Source organism: Lissotriton helveticus, chromosome 3_1 (assembly GCF_964261635.1).
Source record: "Lissotriton helveticus chromosome 3_1, aLisHel1.1, whole genome shotgun sequence".
Lineage (NCBI taxonomy): Eukaryota > Metazoa > Chordata > Amphibia > Caudata > Salamandridae > Lissotriton > Lissotriton helveticus.
Window position 1 is genome coordinate 270,587,781 of NC_136061.1, and position 14,267 is coordinate 270,602,047.

General features: G+C 41.6%; 1 protein-coding gene across 2 annotated transcripts in view; it reads right to left on the reverse strand.

The window, feature by feature from the left end:
• DHRS11 (dehydrogenase/reductase 11) overlaps nucleotides 1-14,267 on the reverse strand; it is a 554,518-nt gene that overhangs the window by 221,080 nt on the left and 319,171 nt on the right. The window lies entirely within an intron of this gene.

Genomic DNA, 14,267 nt, shown 5'->3' on the forward strand with positions numbered 1-14,267 from the left:
TTTGTAGCAGTACATCCTTTACTGTGTGTAATGCAAGTTTAAAATAATGGCTTACATGTTCCCACTGTTTTCTGTCACAGGCTGTGACTTCGTAGCACTAAAAACACAAAAGTCACTATTCTCTACTTCACCAACCAAGTTTTCATTCTGTGGCTCTCTGGTTACGCACAGACGTCTAAGGAGCATTAAGTAATGAAGGTCTTATAATGTACTATTATACATTTCCCACAGTAACAGCCTTACAACTTTTTAAAATTAAATTTTCATTTAAACTGTGCATTGTTTTATATCTAGCTACCAGACAGTGAAACAACCAAAAACGTACAGAATATTTGTTTTTTTAACCACACCTTTCACCCCCACCGTCACCATCACACTCACACTCACGGACCCCGCTCCAATGAATGCAGCATCACAGTTTCCATACTTCTTTTAATGCACTTTGACTGCTGTTTAAGAGTTGGTATTCTGAGGCCAGTAACTGGCCCACACCCGGAAGAATGGTGTTCCCAAAATTACAGCTAAGGAGAGCAGCTTCCAGGGTGAAGTTTAAAGTGTGTTTAAATATTTCTACTTGGAGTGTTTTACTGCTATATTTTCAATGTAGTTTTATTTTCCTCTAAATAGTTCATTATTCATTTCATAACCACATTTCTCTCTTTTCTCACAACAACAGTTCTTATAAGTCCAGTGGTTTACTAAGGCAGCATATAATTTTCCAATGACTGATGTTCACCTCAGCACTACATTTCGGTTCTGCACCCCTTTAATCTTGTTTTGTCTTAAAATGTGAATTGTTATCAAAGATAAACTACAAAATCGAACAAGGATAATTCTTTTATACATTAATATGGCTTCATTAGCCTACTGTTTGTCAACAGCACTCCAGAGGTTATTAACAAACCTGGGAGCATATTAGTAACACTAGCACTATTTTGTATGTGCTAAAAACATAATAAACATTGTTGACAGTGTCAAACCTAAAAAAACATAAAACACAATTCAGTGCAATGCACGTGCACGTGCATTATTGACCCTGGATCTTATTCCTACCCATGATCGGTGTGGCATAGAAAGAAAATGTCCCCTGATATTTCTGTGGCTTGACTGTGTTATTTTGGGGACTGCTCCGAATTGTAGCGCCGTACATAAATGCATTAACATTGACAAAGCGTGTAGCTCCCAGATTGCCAAGACCTATTGGCTTTGTCAATGCTTGTTGAATAAAGGAGCCAGGTGGTGTGTGTTTTTAGCTGATGGGTTTGTGGCATCACGTTGAGAATGGGATTCACCATAAACTTAAGTTATATCCTACTCTTAATGTCCTGGCTCTTTTCCATTCTTAACTTTTCAGGCCGATTGCCAGTAAGTGAGAGGAGACATGAAGGAGGAAAAGGGATCATTGGCTTTCTAGGGGCTAAAGAAAGAGGATGCAGAGAACTTCCAAAAAATCGTTCATTGTTATCGGACAAAACCTGGTCTTAAAAGAATGCATACGGCATACCTTATGTAGCTGCCTAGCATATATTTCTGATATATACATGCTGGCAGAATGCTACCAGTGCATCCTTACCTTTGAATGCTTGTGGCTAGTCATCAGATGCAGACTGGACTTTATGTAGGGTGTAGAAGTGGTGATAAAATAATGAGTCATTTATTAAGTCTGACCTTAGCAGCTACTCCCTGTAATCATTGACTTAAAATTCATGAATACCGAGTAGAAACAAAGAAACACCAAATGTTCTAGTATTACTTATGCCATATTATTTTAATTCATTCAGATGTTATGTGCATATTTCAGGATTCTGCTGGTAATGCAAATCCAAGACAACATAGGTTTCACTTCCTGTGACAGGTCGTGCAAGTCTGTTTTGTGTAGTCTGGAAAATACAAATACTTGGGCAAAAGGCCCAGTATATACTAAAGTCCTGTAATGCAGTCAGTGGTAAGACATGTCAGTGTGATCTATAGCACAGTGTCCACTTATGTTAGCAAATGAAATGATTTTAAAGTGCTCAAAATGAGGTTCGCAAGACTTGATTTTAACATATAATGTTCCATACAAATCATACATGTACGGCAAAAATAGCTTTTTTAATGGTCTATAGAGATATTGATGTGACCAAATCAGAGATGTTAATCAATTAAAACAAAATGTGTCATAACAAACACTGTGGTTAGAGAGGCTGTACCTCTTAAGAGTACACCTGGCAAGCTGTGTAATCTGTGCATTCGTTTGACTTCACAAGGTAAATAAGTGCAAGGACAATCAGAAGAGGAAGGAACATAGTCTGGTAGAAAAGACGATAACCTCATCATAAAGAGAACTCGGTGTATATCTTGCGTCTTCAACTCAGTCAAATGAATCAATTGTTCTTTCATGTCAAAAAATAGAATACCTTGTATTAACAAGATACTGATATACATACTTTAGAAATTATCTTTACAAATATCTATTTTATCTATCACCTATCTTCATATTCGGTAATGTAATCTTCAAATGTTTTCGCCCCATTAGAAAATGTAGTTCTTTGGTTAAAAACATGTAATTTATTAGAGTTTATTTTTTGCATTGAGTGCCTGCTAAATAGGATGCATTATACTGTCTTTACTACATATCAGTACACTATAATACCACAAGCTTAGTGATCTCAATGTGGTTTTTGAAAAGATAGCAACAACAGTGTTCTGGTAATGTACTAGTGTTCAAATAAAAACATCCAAAAAGATCTGATCTGAGGCGTTCCAGCTCAGACAGGCCTTAGAATAATCAGGGGCCCATTGGTACATTGCTTTCTTAAGTGCTTCCTGAAAGTGGTCTCTATTACCCAAAGTGCTCTCCTACATTTCCCATAATAGATTTTCCCTTTTCGGTTAGCTTAGTCTTCCCCGTTCATTATTTCCTACTTCTCTTTGCCTTGCGACCTTTGATGGTGTGTTTGCCTCTTGTGATTTACTATCCACACCAATAGTACTCAGTGCTATGAGGCTGAGACTTCATAATGCTAAAACTAATTGGGATCAGCAGGCGACTTTGCTTTATCTTTTTATGCTGAACACGGTTTTATATCAAGACGCAACAGAAGACTCAGCCACTGACCAGTTTTTCTCTGCAACAAACTCTGCAAGCTGACCCTGAAGAAACCAAGTTGGGCAAGAGCACTATCCTGGCACCATATAAAAAAAATACTGATGTACTGAGCAAGGAAAGGGCTGACCTTCCTTCCTCCTCAAAGAGAACAAGACTGCCAAATGGACTTCATTATTAGGGAAGCAATTCTGCATGGTTTTATCTATCTTTCAAGCATAAACCACGATGACATTTTTGACAGGATCTACAAGAACATCTTGATTAAAGGAAATATGTGGCACTGAACCTCACCATCTGGAGAACCAGTGTTCTAGGTGTCAAAGCTAATGGGGAATTTGGCCTTGTATCAATTATAGGGAACTCACTGCCATCATGATTCATAACCAGAATCTTGTTCCCCTCATTCACTTCACCCTGTTGCTTACTATTCTTGCACCTTGACAGATACCGAAAATGTATTTATGATCTACAGCCGAAAAAAGTTAGCCATGTCATTTAAAAGGGATTGTCTAATCGAATACCTGGAGAGATTTGACCACATTAGCCCAACATTCAAGGTAATTCATGTGTTTCCTCTGCAGGCATACATTGTCTTAAAGATCAGCTGCATCAACTGCAAAGACATCAACAAAAAAAATGCGAGCATTTCTGGCCGAAACCTAGGAGGCTTAGGTGGGCAACACCACACTTGGAGCTTGGAAAATGACAGCCAGGTAATGAAGAAAAGAAAGGACCAGAAGACAAGTATTCTAAGTCTATGCACTAAGGAACTGGAACTACGGTACAATTGACATCAGAATGGCTCTTAACAGCCTGAACGGCCTGTAATTACATACATCTTTTTCAGAACACTATACCTTCTCCTGAGAGGTAAAATTGCTTCCTCTGCCTGATTTATAACATTATGTATTGTACTGTGGGCTCTTGCCAAATGTTGAGTTCTCTGTTGCTTTCTTGCTATGTTTGTGCTATACAAATACCACATATAGTACATATGCTCACTTTCGTGGTCCTATTATGATCCTCTACACTGCCAGCCATGCATAACCAACAGGAGATAGTTTCACTGACAAAGGGTCAACTGACAAATCTATTGGCAGCTTTTTGCAAGCACTTTTTATACAACACACAATAACCTTAAGGCACGAACTGAGTTAAAGAGATTTAAGAATGTGCTATACTTTCTTGCTCTAGCACCCCAAACGTCAGACTTGTGCTGCAAGTTTTCATACACGTCCATTGTCCCATCTCCAAGCGTATGAGCCCAAAGAGCAAAAACTAGGATACTGCACTGCCTAGTGTTTCCACACTCCTCCCACCCGATACTACATACTGAACTGTAAAACTTGCTACTGATCTCAGCATCAAAGACTGGGAGGTCAAACTGTCTCCCTTACCACAGACAGTTGTAATTGCCTTCTTCATATATTTTGTCACATCCCTGGACCATAACTCATAGAAAACAGTAAGCCTTTTCGTCTGAACAATGATGATCTACACTTTTAGCATGCTCTGGTTCCTATGTCTGCTTAGGTCACAGGATAGTCATACAAGTTTGACATTGCAGACTACTGAAGGTCACTTCACACCGTGAGAAAGGACTGGACCTACAGGCTTCATTGCAAAATTGTTAGAAACTGTGCTCTACCCAAGCAAATTACAGCATCATTATGTGATGAGCTGTCATAAGAGAGCCTACAAATAAGAGCCAGAGCTGAGCGCGAGAAACCACTGTCACAAATCAATCACTGGCCATTACACTCTCTGGAAGAGGGAAGGTCTTTGCCAAGCTGGACCCCAAGATGTCCCCTATGAACTGGATCTTCCCGACTCTGCTTCCTTCCTTGATGCAGCCCGACGAGGCAAGTGACTGGTCATCTATGGCAGTGGAACCTCTGCAGACACAGAAAGGATGGCACACAATGATTTTGCCCAGACAATGCCCATCCTATATTGCTTGATGTCTTCATCCTTCAAGGGGTTGAAGAACTTCGCCCCATTGAAAGACAGATTGGTGTTCTTCTCCGGGGCACATTTAATAGTGCATGGACAGGTCGCAGTTTACGATCCTGAAAGAATTATCGAAGAGGTCTTGGGACAGCAGCAGTTTTTGTCCTGCAGTTTCTCTAACCAGGTTGAGCATTAAAGTGTACTCTTCATTAGCATAGCTAGGACGTTTACCTGTGGAAACACGTGCCAGAGAGGCAGCAATAGTTGGTGCCATCATAGGACTGACTCAGTACTGACATCATACTGGTAAATGTCCTTGTTGTAGGTGTCACATCACTTGGCCTCCTTATCCATGTGGGAGGACAATGTCTTGAACTTCAGAGCAGTAGAAATCTTCACACATTGAGCACGTTCCTGGGCACAAAAATCAGCCTGTGCTTGGGATCCCAGAACTTAGAGACTATGAGGTACTCTAGACTTATCCATAACCCCACAGGAGTTTGCTGAAGCTTTTGCAGACCTTCAAACCAGGAAAACGGCAGGCTGTAATGGACTACTAGTTGAATTTTTCCAAAACATATAATCTAATATCAATCTCCACTTTTGCAATCTCTTTACAGGAGCAGTTCAGCGCCAGTGACTACCCTATGACTTACGAGAAGCCTCCATTTACAGTTCTAGTCAAGCCTAGCTAGTCTTGCTGGACTGACGTTCATCACATCGCCCAATATCCCTTATCAAAGTGGAGGCCAAGATTTTGGTCAAGATTCTTGTGAACCACTTAGTTCATGTCATAACGTCTTTAGTCCACTGTGCCCAGAATGGCTTCATCGCAGATCGAGTCATTTGTCATTGTATCAGGAGACTGTAGTTGATACTAGATGGACGCCGATAGCTGTCTCGCCTCCATCCATTACTCAAGCTACATTTTGAGAAGGCCTTTGATTCTATTGAGTGGTCTTTCCTATTTCTCGTTTTAAGTAGTATGAATGTATGTCCAGGTTTTTTTGTCATATGTAGAGGCATTTTACTCACAGCCATTGGCAAGGGTAAATGGTTTCTTTCCAACACATTCCATCTTGAACGGTGAACCGGGCAGGGGTACCCATTTTCCCCCCTCCTTCCTCACCATGGCTATTGAGCTTTGACCCAATGGATACGAAGGGATGCTTTAATTTGGGATCTGGAATGCAGTGGCATACCGGAGGACCGGGTTTCCAAATAGGTATAATTATCTGTGCTCTCCATTTAATAGGCCCTTGCATATCGCAGAGACTGACATTGTATGAAGACGCAGCAGGCCTAAAAGTAAACTAGGCGATATCCGCCATGACACCCATCACCGACTAGCTTTTTTAAAGATACGCTTTGGAATTCACAACTTAGGATTTTGGCCACTAGTTTTAAATTTAGAGATCCACATTATATTGGACTTTGGACATTGACACTAAATAATCTCCCACTCATTAATCAAACTATCGACTACCTCCAAAAATGGAAAAATCTCCCTCTCTCAATTATTTGGAAAATAGTGCTGATTGAAATTATTGTGCTGCCTAAGCTCTTGTACAGAATATAAAACTTCCTACAAATCATCCTGATGTCCTTTATCGACACATGGTCAACGGCTCACTGAAATAATATCGAGGGACAGAATATCGACCAACAAAAATATCGTTGACAAAATATCGAGAGACAAAATATCGAGTTTCTATCTACAAACAGGTAAGTACAAAAATATCGAGTTAAAAATATCGTTTACAAAAATATAGTTGTAAAAAATATCGACTTTAATAAAAACAATGTTTAATTACATTAATATAAAAAAATAATTACTAAAATATACTTAACAATACTTAAAATAACTTTTAATAATTAAATAATTAATGAAAGTAAAAAAATAATATTTTTTTAATCATATTTCTTAAAACATGTATATATATAGTAACAAAATTTAATTAAATAATAGCCAATATTATTAACGTACAAATACAAAAGAGTAAAAATTACTATTCCCACTCCAGTGGGTGCAACAGTAGGGAAAGCGTTGGATAGCGTAGGGGTTAAAATTGCTATTCCCACTCCAAGGAGTGCAACAGTGGATATATGACGTTACAACGCAACTTTTACAACGCACTACCATTACAACGTAAGTATTGGTAAGTATATAATAATTTTAATAATTTAAATTATTTAAAATTAATTTAATATAATTTAATTTAATTTCATTTCATTAAATTAATGTAAATTTAATTTTACTTTATTTTTACACTGTACCCCTGTACCCCAAAAACCCAAAACTGACCCTGAACCCTAAAAAAAACCTTTACCCAAAACCCCAAAACTGACCCTGAACCCTAAAAATACCCCTTTACCCAAAAACTAAAAACTGACCCTGAACCCTAAAAATACCCCTTTACCCAAAAACTAAAAACTGACCCTGAACCCTAAAAATACCCCTTTACCCAAAAACTAAAAACTGACCCTGAACCCAAAAAATACCCCTTTACCCAAAAACTAAAAACTGACACTGAACCCTAAAAATACCCCTTTACCCAAAAACTAAAAACTGACCCTGAACCCAAAAAATACCTTTACCCAAAAACTAAAAACTGACCCTGAACCCTAAAAATACCCGTTTACCCAAAAACCAAAAACTGACCCTGAACCCTAAAAATACCCCTTTAATTTAACATAATTAGCAATTAATCAATTAAATTAAATTAATTACCAATTACATTTTAAATAATTAACAAATATTATTTAATTACCAATTAATTAAATATTACTACCAATTAATACATTTACATCTTTAATTAATTATAATTAAATTACTTCCCACCCTATTCCCCTATAAACCCACAACCCGCTAAAGGAAATACATTATTTTAATTTACATAATTAGCAATTAATCAATTAAATTAAATTAATTACTAATTAAATTTTAAATAATTAACAAATATTATTTAATTACCAATTAATTAATTATTACTACCAATTAATAAATTTACATATTTAATTAATTATAATTAAATTACTTCCCACCCTATTCCCCTATAAACCCACAACCCGCTACAGAATAAAATTACACAATAATTAAAAAAAATCATTAATTAAAAATAATTATAACATAAAATGACACTTTTCACACATATTATAACATAAAAACACTATAAATAATTAAATATTATTTAAAAAACGATATTTTTTACTATCTAGATTATATACTTGGATATTTTCACTTTCTATATTATTTACAGTCGATATTACTTCACTTACCTTAAAAACGATATTTTGACTGTCGATATTCTGTCCTGTCGATATTTTGTCCAAACGATATTTAAAACTCGATATTCTGTCCAAACGATATTTTGGAGTCGATATTATGTCTGTGCACCATGGTCAACATGTGAAGGTGGGCTAGGCAAGGCTTACATACAATCCTACCACTGGGCAACACAATTAGTAATCATACATGATTGCATGTTAGTGAGACAGATAACCCGGCATATAGGTTATAACATGACATTTTACAGACAATTATCCCATTATACTATCCTTATCAATCTAGGGCTCCTTTACACTTTCCCATAGTTACATCTTCCACACTGACTGGCATGGAGCCTTGAGAGAGGTCAGTGGGCACCATAAAATAACATAAGAATTGCCCCTTTGGCTTGGGGACTGGCTCCCTACAGGCAACAGACTACCTGAATTCTGGAAGTGGGACAGCATTGTGATCTCTAAACGGGCAGATATATGGAAATGGGAATAATCATATGAAAACCTTCACCGTACTACAAACATAACACCAAATGCACAAATCCCAGTTTTTTCAATTTCATCAACTCTGCTACACATTAGACCCCCTAGGAGACTGCTTAGCGCAGCTTCCAGAGTTCAGCAAATTGGAGGCCAAGCTTATGTTGGTACCCATGGTCGAGAGACAAAGGGGCAGATGCTGTTTATTGTTTACTGTTGGCTAATATCCCAGGCCCCCTGATTTCCCTGCGAAAAGGATGCCAGCCTCAGACTTATTCAGTTTCATTATTTATAGAGGACATACTATACACCAGACAGATTTTATTAAGATCAAAGCCTCCCTTTCACTGACTTGCACTAAATATCAATCATCAAGGGACACTCTACTACACATGGTCTAGGGCTGTCCTGATATTCAACCATACTTTAAACGGATCTAACAGGAAATTATTCTGTGTTTGGTTATCCTGTCATGTTATCACCCGAAATAGCCCTACTGGGGATTATGGAAGAAATGAGAGATACACTGGACCAACTTAGACTCATTGGTTTGGGCTACCAGGTAGACATACGAGGCGCAGCTATGAATGGATGTCGTGTTATTGCCCCACCGCATGATACATCAATAGTGAATTGCCAATGACTACTGGATGAGTGCTGCACCCCTTAAGAAGGCAGTTCACAAAGTCAGAAGATGCCCATCTAAACCTGATAAGGTAAAGGTTTGTGGTTAACTACAATGTGACTTGTATAACCAATCTGACTCTATGGCCAAGCACTCTTGTCCTGTGGCACCTGTTAAAGCCCTCTCACACTGTCCGCATAGTACTCCTTTTAAGATCCATATAACATTCAGATCAAAGGGCTACAACTAACAAATGTGTACAATGTTAAGTGTACTAGAAGGTACTACGGCTAGGTGGTCTGTATCAATGTCACTACAAGTTCAAATTGTATATTACAGATGTTGATGTGAATGCCAAAAGTACCTGCCTTAAAATAATACAAATATTTGTTGAAAAAATGAACTTGTAGAATGCAGACTTGGAAAAGATTGTTTTACTAGCTCTACTGAACCAGCGTCGGGCATGGGATCCAATTGCCAGGGTAAACCTCGATGCTGAAAAATACATAAATGGCATCATTCTAAAAGAAGGGGGCCAGCACCTTTATGGACAGCTCATTCTAAGCCTTGTTCTTCACAACATGGTAGAGCCTAGTTAGGTCTTCATGGCCTGCATACTGATACCCAATGGTGGTGTTTAATTGCCCTAGTATTCCCTGTAGAACAGAAAGGATCTGGGCAATGTCTAAATGGCGGCATGCATCCATCCTAGGCAGGCAAGGGAAAATTAATGAAAGATTTGTAGTTGAAGCACGACTGAATGCACTGAGTGAGAGAAGTGAACTAGAACTAGGACACATCCTTAGGCCCCAGAACTTACATTTGGATGAGCAGGAACTAAAGTGAGGCTGGCCAGATCTACTCCAGAGTAGGCGTGAAACTGAATCACCACTGGATACAAAGAGATCAGGGAGGTTTTGCACTCGCAGCATTCACTAAATCACCAGAGCTGAGAACAGATGAAAGCACTGAGGCAAAGCCTGAACTCAAGTCCAAGAGAAGCTGGTAGGGTTTGGCAATTCCTGAACCAGCTGTTCCTGATCCATGGCGTACACTACCCCCAAGGTGGATAGCCCAGGAAAATCCATTGGAAATCCAGTCCTGAGGAGATGGACCATTGGAACAGCAAGAGACACCTAAGCTGCTGCACATAGTTCGTTGCTGAAAGCCCATGTCTTACAGTGGTAGCATTTCTGCATAAAATACCCAAACTGACAGAAAATTATGCTAGATCGAAAACAGCAAAAAAAGGTTCCAAATATCCTAGGAATATTTTAGGAAAAGCCCTGCAATGGGAAGGCGCTGAGAATCAAAGAAGCAGTTTCTAAACCACACCCTTCAACAGAAACAAGCATTTGCAAAGCAATAGGTCTCGCATTTGCGAGAGTTTGAGCTGCTGGCATTATAAATGACAATGCCTTTTATTTACGTGTTGGTTTTTAAAACATAAATAAAAGGCATTGACATTTACAATACCAAAAGCTTCAACTCTCGCAAATGCGAGACCTATTGCATTGCAAATGCTTGCTTAAATGATTGTTTATATGCAAGAAGGGACAGCTTACTGCACACAAACAATCATGCATGGCGTTTTGCTGTTTTTATGTGTGCTGCACAAGACAGCACACATAAAAACAGCAAAAACTAGGAGAAATAAAACATTTTGCTTTGTTGCGCCCTGTTAAGACCAGGGTTTCCCTACTCTTAATTTTAGTGCTGTCCAAATCAATGGGTGTTGCGTAAGAACGCCCACCGCTACACCCACTGCCCACCCCTTTCACGCTAGGTATAGTTGGAAAGAATGCCTTATTTACAAGGCAATGTTTCGCGGCTTATCACTACCTTGTAAATAAGGCGAGGTGTATCACTGCCACAACGTCAAAAAAGTGACGTTCTGGTGGAGATTGGGGCTTGAAAATATGCCCGAGTATCCCAGAAGACTACATATTTGTTGAGTCACACCCCCATTCTCATCTAGATAGCAGTATGATGCCACTCATGTTCTTTTTGTAATCACTCTTAACATCCAGTGAACCATCCTCATCTTAGCTGGTGGATTATAGGTGTCTTAGAATCTGATCACACAATATACTGTTTTTATTTTTAATTGGTCACTCTATAAAGTTTGTTAAATACAGGGGTAAACCCACTTTTTTTTCTTCTGACCATATTATTGTTATAAAAGAATTTCGATCTCCGATGGGTCTAAAACCAAAAGAAGCAAGTTGATAACTTTGTTTGTGTACATACCGAATAAAGAAGCCATCTTTGGAACTATCATTCACAATTACTGTGCCTAAAGATTAGAATGAGTATCCCGGTAGTCATTTTGTCATCATAATTTCATTGTATTTTGCATGGCGCTCAAAACCCACTTCTTTCAGTATCAGTTCAATCAATCAATCATTTGTAAAGCGCACTACATACCCGTGAGGGTCTCAAGGTGCTGGTGGGGGGCGCTATTGATCAAACAGCCAGGTCTTGAGTATCCTCCTGAAGGTCAGCAGGTCTTGGGTCTGTCGTAGGCTCAGTGGGAGGGTGTTCCATGTCTTTGGTGGCGAGGTGGGAGAAAGATTTCCCACCGGTGGTTGTTCTTCGGATGCGCGGGAGGGTGGCGAGTGAGAGGTCGGCAGAACGTAGCCGGCGGTTGGGGATGTAGAAGGACAGCCGTCTGTTGAGGTAGGCTGGGCCGGTCTTGTGGAGTGCCTTGTGTGCATGAATGAAGAGCTTGAAGGATATCCTTTTGTTTACGGCGAGCCAGTGCAGGTTTCTGAGGTGGGGGGTGATGTGGCCTTGGTCGAGGCTCCTGCGTAGAGGACGTTTCAGTATTCGAGCCTGCTGCTGACGAGGGCCTGGGTGACTGTCTTTCTTCTATCTGTCGGGATCCATCTGTTGATCTTGCAGAGAATGAGGAGGGTGTTGAAGCATGAGGAGGAGACGGCGTTGACTTGCTTGGTCATTGAGAGCGTTGAGTCAAGGATGATTCCTAGGTTGGGTGCGTGGTCGGTGGGTGTCGGGGTTGCCCCCAGTGCCGTCAGCCACCAGGAGTCGTCCCAGGCTGAAGGGTTGGAGCCGAGGATGAGGACCTCCGTCTTGTCCGAGTTCAGCTTCAGACGGCTGATCTTCATCCAGTCAGCGACAGCCTTCATTCCTTCGTGAAGGTTGGCTTTGGCGGTGATGGGGTCCTTGGTGAGGGAGAGGATCAGCTGAGTGTCGGCGTAGGAGATTATGTTGAGGTCGTGCTGTCGGGCTACTTGTGCGAGCGAGGCCATGTAAATGTTAAACAGTGTCGGGCTAAGGGAGGAACATTGGGGTACGCCGCAGATGATCTCGGAGGCTTTGGAACTGAATGGGGGAGGCGGACGCTCTGGGTTCTACCGGAGAGGAAGAAGGTGGTCCAATCCAGAGTCTTGTCTCGGATCCCTGCGGCGTGGAGGTGTGCACATAGTGTGCGGTGGCAGACGGTGTCGAAGGCGGCAGAGAGGTCTAGGAGGATGAGTGCTGCGGTCTCGCCGTTGTCCAGCAGGGTCCTGGTGTCATCGGTGGCAGCGATGAGGGCAGTCTCAGTGCTGTGGTTGCTACGGAACCCTGACTGAGAAGGGTCCTGGATTCTGTTTTCTTCGAGGTATCGGGTTAGCTGTCTGTTGACGGTTTTCTCGATAACCTTGGCCGGGAAGGGGAACAGTGAGATGGGCCGGAAGTTCTTGAGGTCTCTTGGGTCAGCCTTAGGTTTTTTGAGTAGGGCGCTGATATCGGCGTGTTTCCAGATCTCTGGGAAGGTCGCGGTATCGAGGGAGAGATTGCGGACGTTGCGCAGGTGGGGTGCGATGGAGCTGTTTGCTCTGTTGATGAGAATGGGTCTGACAGAGAGCCGGAGTGGATTGTGTGCATGGTATTGATGGTGTCATCGATGCACACGCTGGCCCAGGCTAGTAGGGGGTCGTGGTCGATGGTGTGCGGGGCGTCTGTTGTGTTGCTGTCTTGTGGGGCTGTCTGGGTGTTGAAGCTGTCGGGGATGTCTGCTATCTTGCGGTGAAGAAGGTGGCGAGGGAGTCGCACAGGGCTTGCGAAGGCGGGATGTCGTTGGTGTTGGCGCTGGGGTTGGAGAGTTCCTTCACGATGTTGAAAAGCTACTTGCTATTGTGTGTGTTGTTGTTGAGGTGGTCTTTGAAGGAGGTCCTCTTGGTCGCCCTGAGGAGGTGGTGGTGGTGGTTGAGGATGGCGTCCTTGTGTGCTACGTGGCTGTCCGGAGTTTGTTCACTGTGCCATTTCCGGCAGGCTTGCTTGGAGGCTAGGAGTTCTGGGGTGAACCAGCTGGCAATCTTGCTGGTGTCTCTGTGGGGGGAGGGTTTCTTCAGCGGCGCGAGGGTGTTTGCGCAGTCCTCGATCCAGAGTCTGAGGCTGTGGGCAACGTCATCGGTGTTGGAGGGTTCGGTGGGTGGGCTGAGAGCGAGGTTTGTGTGTAGTTGGTCTTCGGTGATTTTGCTCCAGCAGCGGCGGGGGATCTGTTGGGTGCGGTGGTGTGTGGTGGGCTTCTGGAAGGCGAAGTGGATGCAGAGGTGGTCGGTCCAGAGGAGTTCTGTGGTGTGGCTGACGGAGACGTGCGGGCTTGAGGAGAAGACGGGGTCGAACATGTGGCCGGCAGAGTGGGTGGGCGTTGTAACGAGTTGCTTAAGTCCGAGGTTAGCTAGGTTTTCAGGGCTGTGAAGTTGTTGTCGTTGTTGTTCTCAAGGTGAAGTTCAGGTCTCCGAGGAGGATGTAGACGGTGGAGGTCAGGGCGTGCGTGCTGATCAAGTCGGCGATGGAGTCGCTGAACTAGGGGCGGGGTCCGGGGGTTCG